This window comes from Tupaia chinensis, unplaced genomic scaffold (genome assembly GCF_000334495.1).
Source record: "Tupaia chinensis unplaced genomic scaffold, TupChi_1.0 Scaffold000661_1, whole genome shotgun sequence".
Lineage (NCBI taxonomy): Eukaryota > Metazoa > Chordata > Mammalia > Scandentia > Tupaiidae > Tupaia > Tupaia belangeri.
In genome coordinates, this window is record NW_006160183.1 from 324,027 (window position 1) to 332,654 (window position 8,628).

Consider the following 8,628-nt stretch of genomic DNA (forward strand, 5'->3'; position numbering starts at 1 on the left):
GATTTCTCACTTTCTGTCTTTTTGGTGAGTGCACACACCCTAAAGCAAAAATCTCTCAAAAAAAAAAATACTAGTAAATAAAATTAAATAAATATTCAAAAAATTTTGAATCAAAATCTAAAATAAAAAAGGTCCTTGGTTGTGGCCAGTGGTGCAGTGGTAATGAAACTGAACCTACATGGGAAAGATTTTCGGACCACATCCTGGGACCTCCCCTAGCATGCCAGGCACATGTGTGCCCATGATTCTGGCTGGCCCAGATTGGGAGTAGATCTTAATGTGATTTTAGTGTGTGTCAGTATGTCTGTTTCTGTCTCTCTCATGGAAGAAATAAATCAATAAACTTTAAAAACTAATGAATGGGTGAGCTGGTGGCATGGTGGTTAAGGCAGGTGGATCCCCACATGGCTGTGTTGCTTGGGTCTTAGACCTGGAGGGTTGAAAACATGTCAGGTGCCTAAAATCCCAAAAGGAGAAATGGAGGAGAAGGGACTGCAGTGTGGCTGACCCCCATGTGAAGTACTTTTTCACTTTCTCTCTCTCTCTATCTCTGGTGAGTACACACACATTATGGCAAAAAGTAATAATGATAATAATGCTTAAAAATGATTCATGGAGAATTCATAAACTGTGGTATGTTTACACAATGAAATACAACCCAGAAAAAAAATTTAAGGATATACTCATATATACAATTGGGACGGATTTCTCACAAATTACATTGTGTAAAACAAGCCAGGTGACAAAAAGTACCTACTGTATGATTTTATATATAAAACATTTAAAACAGGTAAATTAGGGGACTGGATAGTGCTGCAGTGGTAAAATGCAATGCTCAGGGCCAAAATGCGTTACTCAGGGCCAGTAGGTGGCATGGTAGTTGAGGTGCTGGACTCCCACATAGCCGACCATGGTTCGAGTCCTAGACCTGGAGGCTTGAAAATCACTCTAGGCAAGTATGCATGCCCAGAATCCCACAAGGAGAATGGAGAAGGGACAGCATGGCCATCCCCCCAGGGGGATGATTTCTCACTTTCCTTTCCTGTCTCTATTTCTCTCAGGCAGGCACATGCACCCCTATGACAAAAACTTAAAACACATCTACACACAAAACAAAAAGAATGCAATGCTCTTCAAGACTGACTCACATGGAAAGGTTCAGATTCATATCGAAAGACCTTCCTGAACATGCCAGGCAAGTGTGTGTGCCCATGATCTGGGGGTAGCTGATGCTGGTAGCATCCAACCCTGTTGGAGGTGTTGCCTATCTCTCTTGATAATCAAATAAATAAATAAATAAACTTTTTACTTTTTGAAAAAGAGAAAATTAAGCTATATTAATAGAAAACAATCAATGGTTGTCTGGGGTAGGTTTGGTAAGGATCAACTGTAAAGGGACCTAAAGGAACTTTCTGGGGTGACAAAAATGTTTAGATCTTTATTAGGGTGCTGGTTACATCCCATACTTTTACAGTAGTCCAAGTCATCAAATTACATTTAAGACTTGTACATCTTACTGTATGAAATTTGTCTAGAAATAATGGAGATAATGCCTTTTCAAAGGGAAGCAGTTATGATTCAAAGAAATACAAGATCAAAGTACATGGAGGAGGAACCAGCAGTTAGTGTAACGGCTATATCGCTGGACTCCCATGTAGTCGACCGCAGTTTGAGTCCCGGACCCAGTGGCTTAAACTCATGCCGGGTGTGTGTGTGTGCATGCCCAAGATCCCAAGAGGAGAACGGAGGAGAAGGGATTGCGGCGTGGCCATGCCCCGTGGGGAGGGGTGGGGTGATTTTTGCTCTCTGTCTCTGTCTCTGTCTTTCTGGTGAGTGCACGCGCCCTATAGCAAAAATCTCTCCAAAAAAAGAAAAAAAAAAGTTCATGGAGGAGATACGTTTATTGAGGTGGTACTCCTAAAATAATTTCCAACATGCAGAAAACCAAAAAGGTTCCTGGAGCTTGGCTTATTCCAAGCAGGTTAGCTGTCCAGCCTGCCCATAAAGGGGGGCATTTGATTTTATATCTGTTCTCTGAAATGAAGAGCCAACTTCTGTCCACAAAGGGTTAATTAGGAACATACCTGAGAACTCTGGGTTTCTTCACCCTTGCCCCATAAGTACTTCTGTCTAAATGGCCTGACTACAACTCTAGACAGGCTTCCCCAGAGTGAGGGCCTCAAAGGATGCCTGTGGTTACAAGCAGCCCTGTGGGGTAGGCAGGAAGCCAGGGGCTGCCAGGAAGTACTGGGCATTGCCTCATGATTCCCACTGGCAGGAGGACTCTTTCTGTGCAAACACCCAGCTCTATGAGCCAAGGGAAGGCCCCTTTCAAGAGGAGGGCTTGCTTTTTCATTAACTCTGAACTTTCAGTTTAGAGCCAAGCTGATCCTGGCACAGCCTGGGCCCTGCACTAGGCTGGTCCCAGTTTCTCTAGGCTGAGATGACTCATCACAACCCTGGCAGCCACCCTTCCAAGAAGCCCCGCCCTTGGAGCCTCGGAGCCTTGGGCCCTGGATACAGAGGTGGGGAATGTGAAGCTTACTCTGCTACAGGGCTTCTCTTTCCAGGTGGGCGTAAGGGAAGAACTCCCTCCTCACCACCTACCGAGCAGTCAATGGGCACGGGGTACCCATAAAACCCACAGAGGGCTAAGCCCAGAGCTGGGTACGCTGGGTGGGAATAAGGAGAAAAGAAATGCAATTCATTCAGCCTTCAGTGTGGGAACCAAGTAGGAAAAGCCAAGTAGGAAAGAAGCCTCATAGATTGAACTCAAAAGTGGGCAATTATGGGATGTAAAATGCAATAGCTGCTATGGAAAACAATATGGCAGTCCTCAAAAAATTTAAAAATTACATGACCTAGCAATTTTACTTCAAAGTATATACCCAAAAGGTTTGAAAGCAGGGTCTTTTTTTTTTTAAGAATTATTTTATTTATTGTCATTATTTATTTATTGGAGAGGTTTTTTTTTTTTGGCTATAGAGTGCGTGCGCTCACCAGAAAGAGAGAGACAGAGACAAAAACCGAGAAATCACCCCCCAAGGGGGATGGCCATGCTGCAATCCCTTTTCCCCCCGGGGGGATGGCCACGCCACAATCCCTTCTCCTCCATTCTCCTTTTAGGATCTTAGGCACGCATGCACAAGCACCTGGTGTGGGTTCAGGCTGCCAGGTCTGGGGCTTGAATCACGGTTGACTACATGGGAGTCCAGCGACGTAGCCATTACACCATCTGCTGGTCCCTTTTATTTTTTTAAGTTGACCAGAGAGAGACAGAGAGGGGGGCGGGGGAACGAGAAAGCAAGTTGTCAGTCCGGGACTCGAACTGTGGTCAGCCATGTGGGAGTCCAGCCACCTTAACCACCACGCCACCTGCCGGATCCTTTCTTTTTTATTTTCTATTTATTTTATCATTATTATTTTATACGTTTGATTGCTATACATCATTTAGCTTGTAGAGAGAATTTACCCAACATGAAATATACTTCAGACCAGTCAAGAATACTATACACATTATTAACAGGTAATCACCCATTTCTGTGCCCTATAAATGTCTTTCTTCTCTATTTTTCTCCCTAATTTCTTTCATCACACTCTCCACCTTCTCCCACCTTCTTCCTACATTGTCTCCAGCATCTATAAGAATACTTCTTTACCACCAATCTTTCCATTTCTGCCATAGAGTGCAGACAGATGGTGTATATTAAGTGGAGACGTACAATGCCTCTCATAGCCTGGTTTGCTTCACTCAGCGGTAAAGCTTCCATATTCATCCACTTTCTATCAAATGTCAGGACCTTGTTTTTTTTTTTTTTTATGGCTAAAAAACAAACAAACAAAAACCCTCTTCATATAAACATAGATGTGTAAGCACTTTTCCGACTGAGCATTCTCTTGTCCTTTGGGTAGATAACCAGGAGTGGAATTACTGGATCATATGGTAGTTCTGTTTGTTGGTGAAAACAAGATATTTGTACATCTATGTTTATGGCAGCATTATTTGCACTCACAAAAGCAGAAACAACTAAATATATATCAACTGATGAACAGATAAACAGAATGTGGTATATACATAAGTACAATAATATTCAGCCTTGGGCCAGCAGGTGGAGGTCAAGGCACTGGATCCAACATGGCTGGCTGCGTGGTTCAAGTCCTGGACCTGGCAGCTTGAAAAACATGCTGTGTGTATATGCATGTGTGCCCAAAATTCTTTTTCTTTTTTTCTTTTTATTTATTTATTTATTATTGTAATCTTGTTTATATTACACTGAATCACATATAACTTTACAGTATATTACATTTCTTTTACCCTTCACGAATTTGCATGTCATCCTTGCATAGGGGCCATGCTAATCTTCTCTGTATCATTCCAATTTTAGTATATGTGCTGCCAAAGCAAGCACTGTACCCAAAATTCTGAGAGGAGAATAGAGGAGAAGGATTTATGGTGTGCCCATCCTCCGAGAAGGTGATTTCTCACTTTCACTCTCTCTGTCTGTCTCTCTCTGGTGAACACATATGCCCAAAAGCAAAAAACTTAAGACAAAAATAAGAATAATATTCAGCCTTAACAAGAAAGGAAATTCTGATACATGTTACAAAATGTGAACCTTGAAGACAGTAGGGTTAAGTATAATAAGCAAGATACACAACGGCAAATACTGTATGATACTACTTGTATGAAGTACTTAGAACAGTCAAATTAATCGAAACAGAAAGTAGAATAGTGGTTTCCATTCCGTCCTCTACAGGCAGGGAGGAGGGGTAGAGATGGGGAAGAATAGGGTGTTACAGATTTATGGGTGTAGAGTTTCAGTTTTGTAAGATGAAAAGAGTTCTGGAGAAGAATTGCACAACAATGTGAATTTTAAAAGTTCTGAAGATTGATTGCACAATTTCTTAGTAGTATTGAACTACATACTTAAAAATGTTTACGATGGTAACTTTTATGGTATATATAACAACATATTTTTTTAAGTGGAAAAAAAGCAGGCTTCTAAATCAATGTTCTAAAAAGTACACACTTTTTGAACCAATCACTCTACTTTTAAGGATCTAGGGAAAATTTAGTTTCAGAGGTATCTACTGTAGCATGGTTTAAGGTGGCAAAAAAAGATTTAGCATACAGGGTCAGCGATACAGGACAAGTTCATAAAATTATGATAGATACTTATGATGAAATGTTACGACGCTAGTGATGTAGATGTGAAATGGAAAATTACTCATAAAACATTAACTTTAGAAAGCAGAATATATAATATGGCTGTATGAACTTATTTTTAAAAGTTCATATAGGGACCAGCTATTGCCATAATGGTTACACTGCTGTACTCCCACATAGTTGATTGCCATTTGATTCCTGGACCTGGTGGCTTAAAACTCGCACTGGACACGTGTGCATGCCTGCCCAAAATCCGCAGAGGAGGATGGAGAAGAAGGGATTGCTGCGTGGCGTGATTTCTCACTTTCTGTCTCTCTGTCACTCTGGTGAGTGCATGCGCCCTATAGCAAAAATCCCTCTCAAAAAAAAAAAAAAGTGCAGGTGGCATGGTGGCTAAGGGTGCTGGACTCCCACGTGGCTGACCATTGGTCGCGGCCTTGCTGGACTCCCACGTGGCTGACCATGGTTCTGGCAGCTTACTTTCTCTCTCTCTCTTTCTCTCTCTCTCTCTCTCTCTCCCCTCTCTCTCTCACACATACACTCTGTCCCTCTCTGGTCAAATTAAAATAAATAAATAAAGTTAAATAAAATGGTTATTTTTTTAAAAAGTGCATATAAACCTATATGAAAAAGACTGGAAATATATACCTCAAAAATGTTTATGGAGATCTAAATCTTAGTTTGTCCAAACACAAAATGGGCTTACCAACAATGCCAGGTTCATAGAGTGACCAAAACCATTAAATTAGATAAAATATTACGTAGAGCAGAATGCTCTCAGAAAACGTTTTCACATGATGCTCACAGTAACCCCTTTGGTTAGAGTTTAATCTAAGGTTTACAAATGAGAAATCTATTGATAATTCAGGGAGAGTAGACTCATTCCAACACCCCTTGGCTTAAGATCCAGAATCTTTTGGCTTCTATACCCTCTGTTCTCTGGGACCAGACTCAGGTGTCATCTCTTGCCCTCAGTGGCCCACCAAGGGCTCCCAAATCTCAGGGGCTCTGCTGGTCCTTCACTCTCCTTCCATGTGAGTACCTGATGGCCAACTTATAGCTGTCTATCCCACAAGATGGCCTTGTGTTGTTTCTGGCCTACAAATGCCTGCTTTTAAGCTCTGTCCACACTGCACATCCCCATCAACTACTTTCAGGGGTAACCTCCAACAAGGGAGGAAAGGACTGTCTATAAGATCTGGGGAGACCACATTGATTTCTGCCAGTCCAGCCCATGGTTTCCCTTCCGTGATTTTCTGTTTACAGTCTTGCCCCAACAGCCCCAGCTGGGAGAAGTTGAATCTTATTTGATGTTGTACCTCTCAGCCTAGCAAGGCGCTCAAGGAAAGTCTAGTGAACGCACAATTAAAAACATCCAACCTCCTTCTGTGACCCACCAACAGTAGCCTGCTCATGCCTCTCCAATCAGAGGCCAGCCTCTCCCTTGCGTACCACAGTTCAAGGGTCAGCTCCACAGGACCATCTTGCTGACCCCTCCCTCTGAAAGGCAAAGGGCGTTCACCCTTTTAAAAAAGAGGCCAAAATCAACAGCCAATTCTTGCCATGCCAGGGCTAAAAAACAAAACAAAACCCAGATATTCCACCATATCCTGCTCTGGAACAGCTTAGTGTTATTTTATTTGTACAAGCTTTAATAAATCACAGAGTTCCCAGTGAGAGCAGAATACCTTGGGGTTGCATTGACCAAAAGAGAATATACAAACAAAAACAAAAACAAAAACAAAAACAAAAACAAAAACAAAAACAAAAACAAAAACAAAAACAAAAACAAAAACAAAAACAAAAACAAAAACAAAAACAAAAACAAAAACAAAAACAAAAACAAAAACAAAAACAAAAACAAAAACAAAAACAAAAACAAAAACAAAAACAAAAACAAAAACAAAAACAAAAACAAAAACAAAAACAAAAACAAAAACAAAAACAAAAACAAAAACAAAAACAAAAACAAAAACAAAAACAAAAACAAAAACAAAAACAAAAACAAAACACAGTAACCCTTGAGGAGTGAGGACAGAATCTGTAAATCATTTGCACAGACTGCAATCCTCAGAGGGGTTTGATGTATTTTGCTTTACTTTTCACAGCAATTCCATAACCCAGAGCATGAACTATGCCCTTCCTGGTGCTGGGAAGTGAGGCAAAGGTGAAAAGGGCCCAATTAGGCTAAGATATGGAGCAGGACGGTTTTCCAGGAGCCCACAGCCCATTTGTGAAGCCTCGACAACGCCAAATTAGGCATCAATGACTGAGATCTGTAGGGTTCAAGCACAATGTTCCTGTGTTCTATACAGCATGGTAGGGTAACTACAGTTAACATTCATTTGCCATATATTTCAAAATAGCTAAAGGAGAGGATTTTGAACGTTCCCAAAACAAAGTAATGATAAATGTTTGAGATAATGAATATGCTAATTATCCTAATTTGATCACTACACATTATATTCATATATTAAAAAATTACACTATATCCCATAAATATGTACAATTGTTATATATTAAATTTAAAATAACTTTTAATAAATAATTTTTAAAATCCCTGGAGGGGCCAGCAAGTGGTGTGGTAGTTAAGATGGCTGGATTCCACATGACCAATGGCGCACCTCAAGTCCTGGACCCAGAGGCTTGAGAAACACATCAGGCAAGTATACATTCATGTATGGCCAAAAATCCAAGAGGAAAACAGAGGCAAAAGGACTGCAGCATGGCCATTCCTCTTGGGGAGTGCTTTCTCACTTTCCCTTTCTCTCTCTCTCTCTCTCTCTGTTTCTGTGAGCACACATCCCCCATAGTAAAACAAAAAACTCAAAACAAATAATAAAAGACAATGACCCTGGAGTTGCTGAGAAAGATCTCAACACACTCTTTGAGTCCATGGATCCAGCTAAGCCTGATGTCATTCTACCCCAGTGACATGCTAATTACATGCGACCATAAATATCCAGTCCTTCATCCTTTTTATTGTTACTTTTCCAGCTAGTTAGAGTTGTATTTGTCATTATGACTATAAGTCTGGTTATACAGAAACCGATCCCCAGAAGCGTGGTGTCAGAGGAGATGATTCCTGAAATAAACTGAGGTTGGGTATGCGCAGTAAGGATTTTACCATCTCCCAGCTAAGAAACTGGAATCCTGGACACACAGTATCAGCACTACTGGCTGAAATACAGCCCGTTTTGTTTTCAGGTGAGGTCTTGGGGCCATGGAGGCTGGAGCTTTAGGGCATATGGTAGAATACTTCAGGATATTGCCCTACACTGGAGACTTCTTCAGGCACACAGTAAGACCTATGAAAAGAAAGCCTTAAAAGTTTTACTCTGGGTAGCCTCTCTCAATGACCAAACTTTGCTTTGCAAAACGGACCCTTTTGGCCTGTGTATAACAATCTAAGATGACTGAGAATCAAGTCAGATCATTGGAGCTGAAATTTTCTGCTCCTG

The 8,628-nt window shown here is 41.1% G+C and overlaps 1 protein-coding gene and 1 non-coding gene across 2 annotated transcripts in view; both read right to left on the bottom strand.

The window, feature by feature from the left end:
• TTC7A (tetratricopeptide repeat domain 7A) overlaps positions 1 to 8,628 on the bottom strand; it is a 142,337-nt gene that overhangs the window by 103,504 nt on the left and 30,205 nt on the right.
• LOC114009911 (U6 spliceosomal RNA) lies at positions 4,303 to 4,409 on the bottom strand. The gene has a single exon (XR_003551303.1). It is a non-coding gene; the product is annotated as a U6 spliceosomal RNA (small nuclear RNA).